The sequence below is a fragment of the Saccopteryx bilineata genome, chromosome 1 (assembly GCF_036850765.1).
Source record: "Saccopteryx bilineata isolate mSacBil1 chromosome 1, mSacBil1_pri_phased_curated, whole genome shotgun sequence".
Classification (NCBI taxonomy): Eukaryota; Metazoa; Chordata; class Mammalia; order Chiroptera; family Emballonuridae; genus Saccopteryx; species Saccopteryx bilineata.
The window spans coordinates 240,489,153-240,508,703 of NC_089490.1; the positions used below are offsets into that span (position 1 = coordinate 240,489,153).

Genomic DNA, 19,551 nt, shown 5'->3' on the forward strand with positions numbered 1-19,551 from the left:
CCATGGTCCGCCCACTGTACTGGAGTGCCTGCTCACAGTGGGTGCATGGTGCAGCAATGCTTGGCTCTCCTCCCTCCCCACTCCCTGACCCAGCAGAGACTGGTGCGTGCCCCAGGAATCCCCCTAAGTTCCCCGAACCCGAGGTTGGCAGCTGGCTCCAAGCAGTGTTTTGTTCCCAGATACAAAAGCACTCTCCCTTTCGGGGAGACCCACAGGCCCACACAGGCCTCCCCTTGTCCTCAATGGCTCCACGTCAGGGGGCTCACATCCTGCAGGGCCCCAGGGAAGCAGGAACATGCCAAGGATGGGTGGGACCCAGGGGTCTGGCAAGGAGGACATCTGCCCTGCACGCCTCTCAGCTGGGCCATCCCCTGCATGAGCCCAGTTAGGGACAAGGGACAAGGCCCTGGATGGAGATTAATGACAGAGTCCACTGTCAGGAGAATCCCAGGCAGCCCCTGTGGATGGGCTCCCCATCCCCTCTGCCCCTGAGGACCCCTCCAGAGACCCTGCATTGTGGGAAAAGTCTCAGCTGGAAGGGGCATTGGCCACCTGGTTTCCCATGAGGGGCAGGGCTGGTTCTTCAGTCCACCCCCTCTCCCTGCCTAGCCAAACTTCTGGTCGACCAGGGAGCTGACCTGCTTTAGAAGGAAACCTGCCTATCAGTAGTGCAAGTGCCTGAAGGGCCTTCCCAGTCCCAGGGGATGGGGGCCCCACAGGAGACTAAGGACAGAGTTCCCGGGGGAACAGTTCAATTAGAAAAACGGGATTCAGGGTTTGTGCCTTTGAGTCGAAGGACCACGGGCAGGTTACTTTCCACCCTGAGCTTGTCTGCTCGCCTCTGAGCTGGACGAGTCTTCGTTCCAAGGACTGGAGGAGACCCTGCTGATGTCCTGTGCTGACGGCCCATGTCACGTTCACTCCTCCGCTCACCACTGTCAGGACTGGTCTGGCAGGCTATCCAGCCAGTTGTCGGCTCCCTCTCCAGTGGTTCCACATCTGGAACAGCGAGGCTTGGGCAGGAACATTCCTGGTCCAAATAAGGACCAGAAATGCGTGACTTGTCTGTCAGCCCAGCATAAGCGTCTGGGGCAAATGACTTGCCCTTTTTGGGGGGTTCAGCTCCCCTGGTCACCTGAAAGGCAAGCTGATTGTGTCTTTGTCCCCAGACCCTTTGTCCACAGACAAGGCAGTCTAGGAGCAGGGCCACCAGCAGGTGCACAGTGGGTCCCCTTCAGAGAGCATCATCCCTGTAGTTGCTTCTCCTATGTCACTCAGTAGATCAGCTCAACAAAGAGGGCTCGAGTTTTCTGCTGAATGGCTGGCAGTATTGGGCAGCTCTTTACCCCAAGTGTCAGGGTCCCCAGGACTAGAAGCTAAAAGCAGCCAGTTCATGTCCGCCATTCTCACCACCCAATCTTGTTGTCCCACCAAAAGCTGCATCCAGGTCCTCAGTCCCGATGGGACAAGATCCGAGGTGGCCAGAACGTCTTTCCTGCAAGCCCAGCCACCTGGCTCGGGGGGGGGGGTGCCCCTTTGGGAGTGGAGTCAGAAGCAGACCCAGGGCACAGACTCTCCCCTGAGAGTCGGGCTGAGGTGACTGGTTCAGGGTGGTCATGTTCCAAGTTTTTGGGGAAACTATGTAAGAGACGAACAGTCCTTCAGTGCCTGAAGGAGACCCTCCCTTCATGTCCAGTGGAAAAACCCCACCTTTCCTGGTCCAGCAGTCATGTTCCCCAGGGCCAGAGAGCAATTTCTGAGCACAGAGCTCACAGCCCCACCTACGCGGTCTGGTCGAGACCTGTCAGGTGTTTGTTCAGTGAGAAATGTGCTCTCCCATTACCTGAGCCATGTGGTATCTGGCCAGGTACACAGGAGAGCAGTCACCCCTGCCAGCCCCACAGTCCAGCCTCCTCCTCCTCACTGCCCCACGTCAGGAGGGAAGCCAAGGAGAGGAGGGAAGGAGGGGGGCCCACTGGTCAGGGTTCAGGGCCCAAGTCTTGGCAATGACGATGGACAGCCCAGAAAATAGACCTCCCCTGAAAGTAAGGGTCACTGGCAGGGGACCAGTGGCCAACATGGAGACAGGCTCAGCTTCTTCCTTCCCACATGTCACCAGGATTTCTCCAGAACCCTGGACACCGCTGACCTCTCAGGGCAGTTAGCCAGCATCATTCCAGACACCGTGGCCCCCAGCTGTGCCAGTCCCTCTAACTCCCACTTTGTGGGACGGTGAGTGACCCGGGTGGGGCTACTTTTCCTGCTGGTCCCCTAACGCCTTGAACAGCACAGCTCTCCCTGCTTGGAGTTCAGAAATCAGGTCGACTGAGGTCAACACTGGAGTCTATGGTTTGAGTATTTCCAGACTCTTACAGGAAATCCTGTATCCTAATACGTCTTGCAGAGTAACTGACAGATCTGGTGTCTTGGCTTTTATCTGGAATGATGGCCACGTAGCCTGGTGACCATGGGGGCTCCCACACTGAAAAGGTCTGAGTGATTTCTCTTTCACGAACATTTACAAACAAGTCAGCACTCTTTTCTCATAAACACAGGTTGTCTGCAGCTGACATCTCCGGAAGCCCTGTCCCAGGCATCCTAGATAAAGAGCGCCTGGAACTTGGTGGTGTTAGTGGGGGCAGCAAGGCTCTGGCTGACCTGCTGGTTGACATAGCTGCTCCCAGGGAATCACTGAAAATGCCATTCAGGAAGGCTGCTGCCTCTGTATTTACACACTTTACCATACATGGGAATCCCTCGGCACTGACGTCACATGAATTCCTGGGGAGCTGCGTCTACAACCGGTCATCACCATAGCAATGACTGACAACTGGAAACCACAGGCACAGGCCTCCTGTCAGTGTCCCCTCCCCCACAGCTCCTGTGTGTGTGTGTGTGTGTGTGTGTGCGCGCGCGCGCGGAAGCATGCGTGTCTGTCTATCTGTCTGTCCTTCCTGAAGCTAACTGTTTTCCGGGCGTTTTCTTTCCTGCAAACCCACCACCAAAAGTCAAACACATATCAGACCCGAGAAACACGCACCTGCTGGGATGTGGGACCCACCATGCGGGGTCCCCTGTCCCCATGCCTGGCCACGCAGCAGAGGGAAGACCTGCAGGCTGAGCATGCAAACCCCGACTCCATCTGCGTGCTTGCTGACAAAGCCATGTCGGTCATTTCCAAACCACCTTGGAAAGGTCCCGGCAAGCTTCTGTGCTTCCTAAACAGGTGTTTCCTGAGCGAGTGGCTCTACAAACAGGCAATGCTGAGTCGCAAAGAAAACGGGAACAGAGCGACCGGGGTGGGTTTGGAAGGAGTCCCCCTAACGTCTGTGTGGCAGCGACACGCTGCAACATGGAGCGGGGGACTCGTTGCCTCAGTGCCTCAGTTTCTTCCCCTGAAAAATGGGCACATCAGCACCTAACTCACAGATGGTCCGAGACAGCACCTGAAGACATCTGCTGACTAGATTACCTTTAAGGAAAGACCGTCTTGAACACTTCCTGTTCAGTGTGGGGTCTCTTTAGATTCGCACCAGTTCGCCTGAGTACTGGCAAATGGTGGACTTGGAGGGGGAAAAAAGTCCTTTTATTCTCACCAGCACCTCCGTGTGTTTACTGCTGGACTCTTGGGTCCTCAGGGAGGCAAGCCCATCTTTCAGAAGCAGTGGGGCTAGCACAAATATGTAAACATGTAGCAGTCATTCAAAAAATAAGCCTTTCCAGTTAGCCTTCCCTACTAGGAGAGCCATACTAAATAAAAAAATTTTAAAAGATGCCTCTCCCCTCACCTGGTGCTCACAACTACTCGCATACAAAACTGGCCAGTGACTGAACGCAAGGCTAATGGAGGTCTGTCCAGTGGGGCAGCTCAGCTAAGAGCCCTTTGCTGCTGCCTTTGTCATCTGTTGTTGCCGAATGTTTACAGATCGCCCGCTGAACGTCAACACTGCCCTCCCAGACTGTGACTCTGGCTGGATTCCTGGCTCTGGAGACAGACGTTTGCAATTAAAAAAGAACAAGGAAGGGCGGGCCCAGGGCAGACCTGAGGTGGAAGGCTGTGGTACTGATGTATGTCATGTTTCATTAGCATCACAGTGGCTGAGCTGGAGGGTCTGTGTCTCTGTTTCTCCTGCATCTTCCCCAGAACCTCAAACTGGGAAGTGCCCCCCACACACACACACACCACACCTTCTGCGATGGACTTCCTTCCCTGTCAACTGTCCCTCCCAATATCCTCCCAGAGCCAAAGGGTCATTTCCCAGCACATGCAAAGGCTGCCTAAGGGCAGCTGAGGGCTGAGGACCATCTCTGGGGATAGGCCAGAGCGCCGCTGGAGAATCAGGAGACCATAGCTGGGTGATAACTCAGCACCCTGCACCATCCCAAACCCCAAGATGACAAAGAGGCAGCCAGCATCCCCAGCCTCCTTCTTCTAGGAGGGAAGGGGGAGGGCAGAAAGAAGACAGTGGTTGGCCCCGTGTTTTCCTGGTCTGTGCACTCCATCCCCAAAAGGAACTGTGCAACGAGAAGTCACTTGTCCAAGGTCGCGCGTGTATGAAGTGGCAAATCCGATGTCAAGAAGCAGCCAGTCTGCCTCCCAAGCCATCTCTCACCAAGACTCCAGGTGCCTCTCCCTGACATACTTCGTACAACATCCTGGTAGACTGTCACAGGATCCCAATGCAAGCCCTTCTCGGCTGGGGAGGGCCTGTCCGTTCATCTTTCATCCACCCCACTGAGCAGGAGGTGGGTGGCTGGAGCCCAGGTCTCCAGGGAGGGGCCTGAGTTTACCTACTGCCCTAGGCGGAGACCCAGATCCTGAGTAGATTGCAACAGCAGGGGGACCAGGACCTTCAGAATATTCTCCTCCCTGTGAGTAGACAAAACACCTGCCTAGCCACTGCCCGTTGGGTAACATATTGCAATTTGCTTTAACAGTGCACGATACCAGCTCCCTTCCTGCGGCCCAGCCTTCAGGGACTGAGGCCACAAAACACCCCACTGTGGGTTATTTCCGGCTTGTAAATCTTTCCCACTTAGCACCAAGACATGGGTGGCGGAAGTGAAACGTTGCAGCTTCCATCTGGTTCTTTCGGAGGAATGAAAACACACACCTGCGCTCTGGCCACAGATGTCCCAAGCCGGACCACAAGGCCAGATGTCCCCGCGCCCCACCCTCGGGCAGGCTCTCCAAGGCCGGCCCGCTGGACAAGGGAGGGGGTGGCACGGATGCCCTCATCCCCTTGCCGTACCATGAGCGTCAGGGGCGCGCAAAGTCGCCCATTGTTCTGCTGTGGGATCTTTGGATGGCGGGGAAAAGGGGCTCCCGGGTCAGGGCACGTGGGAACCCTGGAGAGGAAGGACCCACCGCCTCCCGGAAAGAGAAGTGGCGCCGGGCTAACTGCAGCCACTTCTCCCCACACCGCGCCCACAACGGCGCCCGAGCCGCGCCTTTTTCCCTTCCAACTTTCCTGGCAGCCGGAAGGGCCCGAGGGCGCTCGGGGCGCGCAGTGCCGGGGTCGCAATGGAGGGTCCGTGGCGCACTCACATGGAGCCAGCTCGGCCGCTGGGCGCGCGCCCCTGGGATGCGCTCTCATGACGCACTCACCTGACACAGTCACCTGTAACGGGCTGGGACGGTGTGGCGGAAAGCGCTCCGGAGCGGCTGCCGGGTGCGCCCGCGCGCGAGGTTTTGTTCCGCTCTGGGAAGGCGTGCCCCAGCCCCGCCCACCTGTGGGCTCTGCACACTGCACACTGCAGGATGACGTCAGGGCGCCCGGCCCGCCGCGCGCCCCCCCCCCCGCCCCCGCCCCATCTAGGGCCGCGGGACTGGAGACCCGGCTCTGGCCTGCCCTATGTACCCACTGTGCGTTCGGAACCACTTCGGGTTTTCCTGTCAACCAGATGGTAAGGTGCACATGTGATCTGAGACCCCTGATAAACTTGTGTCCCAAGGGAATGGCTGGGGGTTGGAGAGGGTCTCCCACTGTTGCTCTTCCTGCCAGGCTGAGACAGGTCTGAGCTCTGACCTACCTGAGCTCTGATCCTAAACACAGCTCCTCTGGGCTTCAGTCTGTATCTGTGAAAGGAGAGTGGCCCCCAGATGATGGACGCTCAGTCAATGTCAACTCGCCTCCTTCGACAGCCTTGACCTTCCCTGCTACCCAAAGTGGAACACCCCCACCCCAAAAGCAGCAGTTCTGAAAATGGGGGGCTCCCAGCTCCAGTCGGACAGACACAGCTTCCTTTAAAACCCCAAAGTGCTGAATTATCCCCCTTCCAGGAGTAAAGTCAAGCATCTTCTAATCCAGAAAATGAAATATTTACCTAGGAGTTTCTTTTTTTTTTTTTTTTTTCAGAGAGAGGGATAGACAGGGACAGACAGACAGGAACAGAGAGAGATGAGAAGCACCAATCATCAGTTCTTCACTGCGACACCCTAGTTGCCCATCAACTGCCCTCCCACACGTGCCCCGACCACGGGCCCCCAGCAGACCGAGTAACCCCCCGCTCGAGCCAGCGACCCTGGGACCAAGCCGGTGAGCGAGCCTTTGCTCAAACCAGATGAGCCCGCGCTCAAGCCCGTGAACCCCGGGTCCCGAACCTGGATCCTTCCGCATCCCAGCCCGATGCTCCATCCACTGCGCCACCGCCTGGCCAGGCTACCTAGGAGTTTCTTGCTTTCTGCTATCAGAAACATCATTCCTTTGACCAGACCCTTCCTAGAAACAGGACTCTCCCAAGATTAGGACGTCCACAGGCATCCAATCAGTGCTTCCTCGAAGATAACAGGCAGAGAAATGAGAATCCCTCGTTATTTCCACACTGCGCAAGCAATAGGTAAACAGATACATGAATTAAATTCTGCGTCTGGCGCTGTGGGCTTGCTGCCCAGAGATCATGCTCTCATGAGGTCATCCCTCAACCTTCTCTCCTCCGGGATCCTGGCGCAATGAGCTTCGGTGGTCTTTCACCCAATTTTACAAAAGGGCAAACTCCTGCGTTTTCTTCTTTGACCTGGGTTTGCCCACCTGTGCTGCCCAAACGTCCCTGGGGTATGTCCAGAAATGGAGAGCCATGCTGCAGTCACACCGGCGTCTCTCCCACAGATCTTAAAGCATCTGGTAATGAGCGAGGCTGCGCAATGTATTCTCCAACCTGGAATGCTTTTGCTGTGACCTGGGTGGGGATGGTGCAGGCGGACCTCGGAGATATCATAGGTTCAGTCCCAGCCCTCAGCCATAAAGCGAATACCACAGTAACGTGAGTCACACAGATGTTTTTGGTTTCCCAGTGCCTATACTAGTTATCCTTACATATGATTGTAGTCTGTTAAGTGTGAAAGGGCACCGTGTCTAAAAAACAATGTGTATACCTTAATTTTAAAAATATTGCCCTGGCCAGTTGGCTCAGTGGTAGAGTATCGGCCTGGCGTGCAGAGGTCCCAGGTTCGATTCCCGGCCAGGGCACACAGGAGAAGCGCCCATCTGCTTCTCCACCCCTCCCCCTCTCCTTCCTCTCTGTCTCTCTCTTCCCCTCCCGCAGCCGAGGCTCCATTGGAGCAAAGATGGCCCAGGCACTGGGGATGGCTCCTTGGCCTCTGCCCCAGGCGCTAGAGTGGCTCTGGTTGCAACAGAGCATCGCCCCCTGGTGGGCAGAGCGACGCCCCTGGTAGGCGTGCTGGGTGGATCCCGGTCGGGCGCATGCAGGAGTCTGTCTGACTGTCTCTCCCTGTTTCCAGCTTCGGAAAAATACAAAAATATATATATATATTGCCCTGGCCGGATAGCTCCAGGGGTAGTCAACCTTTTTATACCTACCGCCCACTTTTGTATCTCTGTTAGTAGTAAAATTTTCTAACCGCCCTCCGGTTCCACAGTAATAATGACTTATAAAGTAGGAAAGTAACTTTACTTTATAAAATTTATAAAGCAGAGTTACAGCAAGTTAAAGCATATAATAATAATTACTTACCAAGTACTTTATGTCGGATTTTCGCTAAGTTTGGCAGAATAAATCTTTATAAAACAACTTACTATAGTTAAATCTATCTTTTTATTTATACTTTGGTTGCTCCGCTTCCACCCACCATGAAAGCTGGAATGCCCAATAGTGGGTGGTAGGGACCAGGTTGACTACCACTGGGTTAGAGCATCGTCCTTATGTGCAGAGGTTATGGGTTCAATCCCTGGTCAGGGTACATAGAGCAACAGATCAGTGTTTTTGTATGTGTTTCTCTTTCTTCCTCTCTCTCTCTCTCTCTCTCTCTCATCAGTAAAAAATAATATAAAATAACAAAAGAAAGTTTCTAGGTTAAGCCTGGTAACTTAAAGTATCATCCTAACACGCCAAGGTTGTAGGTTCAATCCCTGGTCAGGACACATACAAGAATCAACTAATCTATGTATAAATAAGTAGAACAACAAATCAGTGTTTCTCTCTCTCTCTTTAAAAAAAAAATTTTTAAGCGACAAGGGAGATAGTGAGAGAGACTCCTGCATGCTGATGCTCGAACCAATCAAGCCACTGGCGGCAGGAGGGGAAAAGAGTGAGGGGAGAGGGAAGGGGGGAAGAAGCAGAGGATTGCTTCTCTTGTGTGTCCTGACCCAGGATTGAACCTGGGATGTCCAGATGCCGGGCCAACGCTTTATCCACTGAGCCAACCAGCCAGGGCTGAAAAAATTTAAAAATGTTTTAAATACCTCCATAACTTTAAAAAAATATTTAAAAATGTTTTATTGTTAAAAAATAATGCTAAGCATCATCTGAGCCTTCAGTGAATCATAATCTTTGCTGGGGCAGGGTCTTACGTTCCATCTGTGGAAAATGCAGTATCTGCAAAGTGCAGTAAACAAGGCATGCCTGTCTCCACATTTTCCATGGAAACCACAGGACTGCCCCAGGCTAACCAGGACACACAGTCACCCTGCATTCCACCCAAACTCTGTGTCCAGGTACAGGTCCTAGGAGCTGTATAGACAGAGATGGAGATAAAGGAAGCCTAGCAGGCCCTGCTTTGTCTGCTGTTTTTCCAGAACCTTCCATGTTTTAGTCATGTCACCCTCCCTGCATGCTGCCAACACTTTGGGCTTGGGCTTTCGCAGCCCCTTTGCATGTAAAGAGGACTCAAGGGTCAGGGAATGACTGGGGTTGAGTTGATCACACTGGCATGGGCCTGATGTTGAAATCATGGAAAGGCCATCAGCACTTAGGATATCACATATGCTCAAAGCTCCTTAGGGCACAGGTAGTCCTTTTGGCTGACCTCAGAACACAGCTGTGCCCAGACTGGCCCATGTGGCCAGCAGCCCCATCTCTGCCTGGACAGCACAGTTGGAGCTGCACGGCGTAGCTGTGGGAGCCTCGGCCAGCTGGCCTCTGGACCAGCGCAGGGCATGTGGCGTCTCTGAGGCTCTTTCCAGTTCTGGGTCTTCCCGGGCCTTTCTGGATTGGCTCTGAGTTCTGAAGCTGCAACAAGGTAAGTCAAGGTCAGGATTTCTGCCTCAGTCTCTGTGCTCATGTTGCCAGCAAGGGGTCCTGGGACCTCTGGGGGTTTGCAGAGGAAGTGAGCCTGGTGGCTAGAGGCCAACGCAGGGGCAGAGGAGTCTGGGTGTACATGTCAGGATCATAAAATGCTTGGAAGCAGGAAGGACATGGGGAAATTGTCTGCAAAGGAACCAAGAGGGGATGCCTAGAGGCTCAGGACCCGGTACACTGTGAAGGCCAAGACCTATCCAAGGGAGCTTAAAGATGATTCAGGAACTCCCTCAGGGGGGCTCAGGGCCACTTCTCAAAGTACTGGGCTGAATAACTTTTTAAATGACCACTTCCTCTTCCGGCCCATGGGCCTGAGCAACAGGGCCACTTCTGTTCCCACTTCCTGAGCCCCACAGGCCTGGAGAGAACTGGCTGCAGTTGGGCAGCTGAAGGCTTAGGAGAAGTTCCCCTGGTGGACATAGTCCTAGTCCGTCCAGCTGTCCCAGCTCCTGTCCAAGACACTCCACATTTTCTGGTCTCACCTGCTCTGTGGTCATCTGGCCAGACAGCGGAGGTTTAGGGCAGTGGAGTAGATTGGAAAGAACTGTACTGAATTGAGCCAAGAGCTTGCGATCTGCCTTCCAGCAGGGTCGATCATATGAAGTTAGACTCCGAGACAGAAAGGGTCAGTGACTTTCGGAGTCCGTAGTCCAAAGGCTAGTGCGAGACAGAGCTTGCTTGCTGGAATGGTCTCCGATGGTAACGATAGGAAGTAGCCTGCTCTCCTTCGTTAATATTTTATAAATTCATCTTCCAGTTTATAAGAAGCAGGAGCGGGGCTGCCACCTGCTGGTGAAGTAGTGAATAACACCTTCCCTCAGCCTTAGCCTCTAGCCCAGGGGTCCCCAAACTGCGGCCCACGGGCCACATGTGGCCCCCTGAGGCCATTTATCCGGCCCTCGCAGCACTTCCGGAAGGGGCACCTCTTTCATTGGTGGTCAGTGAGAGGAGCATAGTTCCCATTGAAATACTGGTCAGTTTGTTGATTTAAATTTACTTGTTCTTTATTTTAAATATTGTATTTGTTCCTGTTTTGTTTTTTACTTTAAAATAAGATATATGCAGTGTGCATAGGGATTTGTTCATAGTTTTTTTTTTATAATCTGGCCCTCCAACGGTCTGAGGGACAGTGAACTGGCCCCCTGTGTAAAAAGTTTGGGGACCCTTGCTCTAGCCCTAAGAAAGCTGGATTCGGTTAGATCGATCACATCATACTTAAAAATTTTTTGACTCTCGCAGGAGACATCCTAGGTTTCTAGCAGAGAATCCAACAATGTCCTGGGACACTGGTCACAGACAAGGCGTCTGAAGGCAGTAGAAGCTCTTGTAACCGGTCCTTTTCTCCCCACTGGTGAGAAAGTTCTCTCCCCAAGATCCGTTTCCCTAGTGTCCATGCAGGCAGTGACATGAGCAGCCACTGTTTCAAGGGGACGGTGTTCAGGAGGGGGAGCCCCGCTGAAGGGATCAGAGAAGGCAGTTACCTGAGCTGGTGACCCATGCAAAGAAGCGGGTCATAGAGGGCGTCAGGCATTGGACATGACGAGATGGGCAGAGGGGAATTAAAAAAACAAACAACAAAACCCAAAAACATCAGCTCTAGAGGTTAAGTAGAACCGGAAAAATGCGTATCAGATGGCGCATGTAAGAGGCCAAGGACAGCCTTCACTGGACCAGATTGGGGGCTATGCTCAGAGCGGAGGCATCACGGACTGTGAGTGACAGGGACACTCACAGCCCTGAAGGAGTGTATCTGTGGAGTGAAGCAGATCATGGGGTCTGTGCTGGGGTCTGGTGCAGAGCCGGGGAAGGGGCTTAAAAATAAATGAGTGGGCCTGACCAGGTGGTGGCACAGTGGATAGAGCGTCGGACTGGGATGTGGAAGGACCCAGGTTCGAGACCCTGAGGTCGCCAGCTTGAGCGCGGGCTCATCTGGTTTGAGCAAAAGCTCACCAGCTTGGACCCAAGGTCGCTGGCTCTAGCAAGGGGTTCCTTGGTCTGCTGAAGGCCCACGGTCAAGGCACATATGAGAAAGCAATCAATGAACAACTAAGGTGTCACCACGAAAAACTGATGATTGATGCTTCTCATCTCTCTCCGTTCCTGTCTGTCTGTCCCTATCTATCCCTCTCTCTGACTCTCTCTCTCTGTCTCTGTTAAATAAATAAATAAATAAATAAATAAAGAAAGAAAGAAAGAAAGAAAGAAAGAGTGGCTTCACCCTGGAGGTTCCCACGCTGATTCTGTTGAAATTATCAGAGTCCTGGTGCTTGTTGGGTCCCTGGGACTATTCTAGTCAAGATTCTGGAAGGCTTGAATTTTATCTCTCGGGTGTGCAAGATCACTGTTTAAAATACCTAAGACCAGATGCAGGCACTCTAAACGTCAGTTTTGGGTTTTTGTTGTTGTTGTTTTTGGAAGTTAGAAGCCGGGAAGCAGTCAGACAGACTCCTGCAAACACCCGACTGGGATCCACCTGGCATGCCCACCTGGGGGCGATGCTCTGCCCATCTGGGCATTGCTCTGTTGCCCCAGGAGCCATTCTAGTGCCTAAGGGGGAGGCCATGGAGCCATCTTTAGCGAGGGGGGAGAGGGAGGACACGACACGACACGACGACCAACTTTGTTCCAATGGAGCCTTGGCTGTGAGAAGGGAAGAGGTAGAGAGGAAGGAGAGGGGGAAGGGTGGAGAAGCAGATAGGTGCTTCTCCTGTGTGCCCTGACTGGGAATTGAAACCAGGACTTCCACACGCAGGGCCAACGCTCAACCACTGAATCAACCAGCCAGGGCTAGACGTCAGCTTTTTTCTGTGTAGTGATTTTCCTAAGAGTGTAGGGCCAACCTCTCTCACGGAAAGAAAGATGGTAAAGGCATGGTTATTGCAAGGTACCCCAGGTCTAAGGGGAACATCAGGATCCACTATAAATTAAAGAAAGAGAGAGAAATGGGGGGGTACTTCTCTTTCTTTTCATTTTTCTTTCTAGCTGAATGGTGGAGCTCACTGATGCCATCTTCTAAGGGTTTCCCAACTGGGGATTCAGGGCACTTGGCAGCTGAAAGGTTTCCAGGCCACGGAGGCCGAGAACCGAAGGCCTGCCTGTCTCACTCTGCCCAGAACTCGGTCTGGGTTTTTTTGTTTTGTTTTTGTTTTTTGCATTTTTCTGAAGCTGGAAACAGGGAGAGACAGACAGACTCCCGCATGCGCCCGACCGGGATCCACCCGGCACGCCCACCAGGGGGCGACGCTCTGCCCAACCAGGGGGCGATGCTCTGCCCATCCTGGGCGTCGCCATGTTGCGACCAGAGCCACTCTAGCGCCTGAGGCAGAGGCCACAGAGCCATCCCCAGCGCCCGGGCCATCTTTGCTCCAATGGAGCCTTGGCTGCGGGAGGGGAAGAGAGAGACAGAGAGGAAGGCGCGGCGGAGGGGTGGAGAAGCAAATGGGCGCTTCTCCTGTGTGTCCTGGCCGGGAGCACGCTAGGCCGACGCTCTACCGCTGAGCCATCCAGCCAGGGCCTCGGTCTGGGTTTTATGTTCATATTTTCTTGGTCTCTCATCAGATGAAAGGATTGTGCGTGCGCGTTTCTTCCCGCCGCTCTCCATAGATGGCAAGGTTGATCCAACCCTCCATCCTCCCCGAGGCCTTCCCTGAGGCTGCAGCGAGCAAAGCGCCAGCAGGGGTCAGCAGCGCCCCGCGCCTGGCGAGCGCGGCCACGTGCGCGCGCGGTCTCCCGATTCCACGGGGACTGACGCGGGGCCGAGCGCTCCTCCCTTCGCAGACTTGGCCCCGCTCGGGGGCGTCGGGGCTCGAGCAGCCGGCCTCGAGCGAGGCGGGGGACGCGGAAAGGCAGAGACGCGTGGGCGTGGGTGTGATCCCAGACGCGCGCGGTGCCAAGTCCGCATCTGGTGTTTGACCTGGAGGTTTTATGTGTGTTGGCAGATCGGAGGCCGGCGTCTAGCGTTGAAATCGTTGAAATTTTCTCAGAGACCTGGTAATTCTAGACTCATTCCCCTGTCCAGGCCCTCTGGGGGTGGGGGGATAGACCACCTCACAGCCGGTGTGAGCCAGAGCCTTGCTCCCACGGTGCCCGCCAGTCCACGCCCCACACGCACAGGGGTGGGGGGAGATGGGGAATGGAATTCTCTGCAGGCGGCCACACACTAAGGGGTTCTACTCTCTGTCCAGACCCTCTGGGGCCACAGGGCTGTTCAGTCCCACTGTGTGCCCACCTTCCAGGATAGCTAAAGGGATCTCCTGCTCTCTTTGGCTTCTCTGTCTCTCTCCCCCCCCCACCACCACCACACACACACACACACACACAGTACACTGGTGGGGCGACCAGAGAGCCATCCAGAGCCTAAGGGATAGAGGTACAGCTGGAAGAGGGGGTTCAGTCCATAGCTGAGACCTCCCCACCCCGCCAGGCAGCCCCCAGCCCTACTGCTGTGATGGGCTGATGCCACACCTTCCCACCAGTCTTTGGAAAGGAGGATTAGGGCCAAACCCTGGCACCTGGCACCCTGGCACCTCCCAGGAGGGGAGTCACAGCAGCTGACCCAGGCAACAGGTGTGGGCCCCCGTGCAGCTGCTGCTGGGCACATGGTATCCGTGGGGAGAATCTGTCACAGCAGTCCTGTCCATCACTACACACCCCAGTGCCGGGGTGGAGTTGTGAGGAAAGGCCAGGGGGACACAGAGCCCTTGCCCACTGTGCACATGGCCACTGGAGGCACCCTCTCCCTGGGTCCACATGGTGCTTGAATGCAAGTTCTCAGCACCCAATGCCTGAGTTCAAATCCTGGCTCCAGCAGGCACACGCTCGGAGGCACAGGCAACTTGACCTACACTTCTTCACCCTATAAACTGGAGACTGAAGTGATGCGTATGCCAGAGGGTTGCTGGCAGGAGACAATATATGGTGAGTGCTCAGAATTGCAGTGGGCACACTGCACATTCCACAGAAGTGCAGAATGTCATTGTCTGCTCTGGCCCTGCTACACCAGAGCTGGCTTCTTAAAGGGGACCATCTGTCCCTATCAACCCCACCCTGCCCCGCCCAGCCCCTTAGAGAAACACCTCTCTTGAAAAGCCATCTTTGGAAAAACACTGATGGCTTTTGGCTCATCTCCTTCCTGGTAACAGAGAGAGAGAGAGAGGGAGGCACACGTCTTCCCGATAAGGCAATGATGGACTCACTCTCATAAAACACTCATTACTGCCCCAGCCTGTCCCCACAGACTGTTTCTTCCAGGCCTTCCTAAGCCCTTCTTACAGGGCACCGTAAGGCCAGTCCTGGGCCAGAGTGGCTTCAGTGGAGTTCACAGCTTTGCCAATTCCCCACACAGTGCCACTGCCTTCATGAAGCCCCTTGCTTGGTGACCAAAGTAGAAAGGACATAGTTATTCGTGGACAGGCAGAGTTCTGTCTCTCATGGGTTCTCAAGCACTGAGCCCACAACCAGAGTGCACGTGACTGGGGTGGGGAGGGGGGGCTGGGGACAGGAGCCAGTGCTCTCAGCTTGAGCACTGTACAACCCTTTTTCTCCTCTATTATCTCACTGAATATTCCCCCGAGCCTTGCTGGGTGGTTGTGTTCTGGGCATCAACACCCATTTGACTGATGAGCAAACCGAGGTGACATACATCAGTGAGCCACCGACCTGCACCGTGGACTCCCAGTGATTTTCCATTGTGTCTAGAGGGCAGGTCAGAGCTCCTTCAAGACTCTGCCTCAGGGCCCTGGCCGGTTGGCTCAGCAGTAGAGCGTCGGCCTGGCGTGCGGGGGACCCGGGTTCGATTCCCGGCCAGGGCACATAGGAGAAGCGCCCATTTGCTTCTCCATCCCCCCCTCCTTCCTCTCTGTCTCTCTCTTCCCCTCCCACAGCCAAGGCTCCATTGGAGCAAAGATGGCCCCGGCACTGGGGATGGCTCCTTGGCCTCTGCCCCAGGCGCTGGAGTGGCTCTGGTCGCGGCAGAGCGATGCCCCGGAGGGGCAGAGCGTCGCCCCTGGTGGGTGTACCGGGTGGATCCTGGTCGGGCGCACGCGGGAGTCTGACTGTCTCTCCCCGTTTCCAGCTTCAGAAAAATACAAAAAAAAAAAAAAAAAAAAGACTGCCTCAGAACCTTTCATGACATTTATTAAATGCTCAGGAAAATAAAGCAAGATATTGTCATCACTTCCTGCTGAGGGCCTCAGTCACACACTACTGAAGCAAGACCCAGAAGGTGGACAAGGTCCCTGGTCCCTCCTGAGCCACAAAGAAGGAGCTCTGACTGTTCCAACCCCCAAAGTCCAGCTGGAGCCCCCCACATGCTGAGACAGGCAAGCACAGGCCCATGGACCTCAAGGCACAGGTAAAGAGGCAGGGCCCCCAGGGAAATGAGGCTGGGCCTGAACATGTCACTCACGATGCTTCCTGGGGCTCCCAACACTCATCTCAAACCAGGTCTGAGAGGCTCTGGGGACAACAACAGCCTCCTGCACTGATGTTTTAAAACCCATTTGTCACATTGGCTTTAATCCTCTTGTTAACAATATCCTGCCACCACTGGGGACTGGCTCTAAGTTGTGGTTAAAGGAGGAGAACAAGGGAGTTATTGAGTATTAAGGAGTCTCAGAAAGGTCAGCAGGGCCTGGAGGCCATCTTCTAGGTGGCTGGTTGGGGGTGGGGAACATGATGAGTGACCAGGGTCTCCCTGCAGTGAGCCTGGATCTCATGCACCAACCATCTCACCCTGCAGCAGCACCCCTCCACCCAGCTCCCCTGCAGCCAGATCCTGGCCTTCAGCTCTTATTGATTTTCATATTTCAGGAAAATCCATTTGCTTACCTCAGAGCAACTGAGTCATCACTGCGTTTAGAGGAAAACCACTCACAAAGTAGGCACTTGGCTGAGGCCCCTTCTGGGATGGGTGGGAACCAGGCTCTTATCCAACAGCACTCTGTCCTCTGTCCATAGTCTGCCGTCTCTCTCTGCTGCTCTGTCCTGTCCACCCTTTTTCAGGAGCCTTCCCATCCTCTGCCTGTCACCCCAACCAGACTGGCCTATAGTCCCTGCTCCCAACCTGTCCACATGCTACTGTGGTTTGTCCTTGGGACTCTGGGAGCAGGGGGCAGGGAGGACTTGTGTGACCACCAGGCCTTCATAAATGGGAGCAACGGAACCCTTACAAAGCTGTGGCTTTGGCCCACTTTCCCATTCTTGGGAAAGGGCATTGGCCCAACATTACCAGTGAGGGTGGGGGCCCTGTGTCTGGCCCTCATCAAGAGGGAACTTAGTGTTACTGTGAGTCCACTGTCTCGTGTTCTCTGCGTCCTCAGCCACTGTGGCCTGACTGGATGGGGAGTGGAGGGCTCAGGCAGGATTTGGCTCTCATCCCCACGCCCGCCTTCCCTGCTGGCTGATATTGCTGGGGAAGCTTCCCAGACCTCCCAGGGAGCAGGTTTCTTTGCTTTCTATCCTTTAACCCCCCCCCCCAAATTCCAACCCCCACCACTCAGGACATAAACCAGCCTCATGTTTGTCAGCTGGAGCTGGGAAGTCTCTGATCCCAATTTGCTGGGTCCCTTTCTCCCAGGAAATAGGCCACCTGACCGCCTTCCGCCCAGCTCCTGCCAGCAGGGAAGTCCTCCACAGCCCTTCGAGAATGAGGGGCGGAGGCAGAGTCAGGAAATGGGAAGTCACGCATTTGACTGAGCACCTACTATGGCCGGCCCTTCTGGGGCCTCCGCTCAAGGAGGGGGCGCGGGGCGCAGGGGGGGCGGAGCCAGGCGCGGCGGCGCGGTCCGGAGTCCATCTGTCCTGGTCTCCCACTGAGCTGCGGGCGGCGCGGCCCGAGGACGCGTGCGGGCGGCGGCGGCGGCGAGTCCCCGGGCACAGGAAAGGCTCAATTGTGCGCGGGCTTCCCCCCCGCCAGCCCGGGCCCCAGCCCGCTACCGAGCAGCCGCCTTTCCGTGGCCGGGAGGCGGGGCGGGAAGGCGCAGGCAGAAAGGGCCAGAGGATGGCTTTCCAGTGACCAAGTCTGGAGGGACCCAGGCCTCCGCCCCTCGGAGGGTTCAGCCGGCCCCTCGAGGGAGGTCGGCGGGGCGGTCCAGCAGTGGAGCGGCAGCGGCGCGCGCCGGGGGCAGCGGGTCACCAGGCTCCGCCCCGGCCCTGGTCCCCGGGACGCACTTTGTTCAGGACGCGCCTCCCTCCGCATTTTGGGCCGGGGCCGGCGGCCCGAGTGCGCGCGCGAGGCCGGAGCGCTGTGAGCGCCTAACCGCGCGAGAAGCCCCCGCCGGGAGCCGCCAGGAACTTTCTCAGCGAGGCGGGGACGAGGGCGGCGCTGCCCGGGATGCGCGACTGTGCGCGGCGGCGGCGCAAACCCTGGGACCCGAGCGCACACGCACCGGTGAGTAGCCGCGCAAGGTCGTTTGGGCCAGGGCCGCTGGGCGGGACTTAGCGGGCAGGTCCTGGGGGGTTGGGGCCAATCCCGCGGAGGGGACCTGCGGGCGGCCCGGCGGGGGCACCGGAATAACACGAGGGGGAGCGGCTGCCCGGGAAGCCGGGTCTCTACGTCCTAACGGGGCTGCGTGAACCATCCAGGAGCTGACTCGCCAGCTCCAACTTTCTGAGCCTCAGTTTCCCTTCCTGGGGGTGGGATCTGCCACTTAAAGTGCGTTGAGATCTTGTAGTCGGAGATGTTCGGTGCTCCGTTATCTTACGCCCTGCTCGCATCCCAGCGGAGCGAGCGGAACCGCCGGGGCAGGTCACTTTGCGGGGCAGGTCCAGAGGCTTCCTGAGCGCCAGGATGCGCTGAGAAGGCCCCCCACCCCGGCGTCTCTTTGAGCTGTGTGCTCCTTGGCGCGCGCCCAGGGAACGCGTTCCCAGGGGAGATCTGGGAGGAGGAGGAAAGGCTGCGTGATCGTGGGGAGCTTACCTGAGAGCGCTCGTGCTTCGGCTCCACCCCCTCACGGTCCCTTCTGTCCTTGGGGGCAGAAACTGGTCACAGGATCAAGCATCAGCCAGGTCTGCAGAGGGCTGAGGGGAGGATGCGATTTGGGGGGGGGCGCTGTGCAGGGGTGACGTCCACCCAGCAGAGAGGGTGGCTTGTCCCCACCGCCCCCCCCCCACCTCCCCAGCCCAACACAGGAAAATCGGCTGCTGAGTCAATGGGACTTTGTTAAGGCGGCACGGGGCGCAGCTGGCGCCGGCTTAGGGGAAGCGTAGGTCCCCGTCACTGCTGTTTTATCTGGCTTCCTGTTTCAACCATTGGGAGACCATTGGCTCGTTCAAATCCGAGGCTGAGACGCTGCATCCTCGCTGCTCTGTAGAGGCAGAGCTACCTGGATTTTCCTCTCCTGGCGCGTGTTCCTGCCATATGGGGTCCCCTGCAACTCAGTTACAGGGTTGCAGCAGACTCCCACCAAGAACCCTCCCCCAGGAGGCCGAGCTGTTACCGGGAGACTAAAGACGCATGTGACTCCAGCATGCTGATTGTTGGTGGGGCTTTGAATTTTGGTTGAGAAGGATGGATGGATCTTTGGCATTGAGCTGGGAAGGGAGACAGGGAGGGCTGTGATCATGGGTTTTCTCCCTGACATGAACTCTAGAGATGTATACCTTCCCTATGGGGGTCTAGGGGAAATTTGCTGTCTTGTGTGTTGCCTTGGAGGATCTGAGAACAGGTCATTCCCACCACTCTGGCCTTTGTTTTCACTTCTGTAAAATGGAACCTCTGCTGGAAGAACAGAAATGTCAGCCTCTGGGGTCCATTTCCCGAACTTCCCAGGTGAGGAGGGAGCAGCCCCCCTGGAGCAGGTTTCAGGGTCTCCTTTGTGATTAGACACAGGGGTGCTTGTGCACATGCCTCAGTCTCCCCTGCAATGACTCCCAGCAAAAGACGGTCTCTGACTGCACACAATGCCCAGCACATGGTGGGTGCTTTGTAAGTGCCTGCAAATGAATAAAATTGGGGGAAAATGTAAGGACCCCCTCACCCCAGAGACCTCCCATCCTATCCAAGTGCCCTTTATT

The 19,551-nt window shown here is 55.8% G+C and overlaps 2 protein-coding genes across 9 annotated transcripts in view; one reads left to right on the forward strand and one right to left on the reverse strand.

Annotated features, from left to right (window-relative positions):
* Window positions 1-18,569, reverse strand: part of CSRP1 (cysteine and glycine rich protein 1) — a 28,958-nt gene extending 10,389 nt beyond the window's left edge. The window contains exon 1 of one of the 2 annotated variants that reach the window (XM_066239232.1): window positions 18,455-18,569. The gene's annotated coding sequence lies outside the window, so the exon portion shown is untranslated. Of the gene's footprint in view, window positions 1-5,608; window positions 5,716-18,454 lie in introns of those variants that run through there. The other variant, XM_066239224.1, reaches the window with a different exon arrangement.
* NAV1 (neuron navigator 1) overlaps window positions 17,250-19,551 on the forward strand; it is a 176,177-nt gene continuing 173,875 nt past the window's right edge. For all 7 annotated transcript variants that reach the window (XM_066239148.1, XM_066239156.1, XM_066239173.1 and 4 more), the window contains exon 1: window positions 17,250-17,926. The gene's annotated coding sequence lies outside the window, so the exon portion shown is untranslated. The remainder of the gene's footprint in view (window positions 17,927-19,551) is intronic.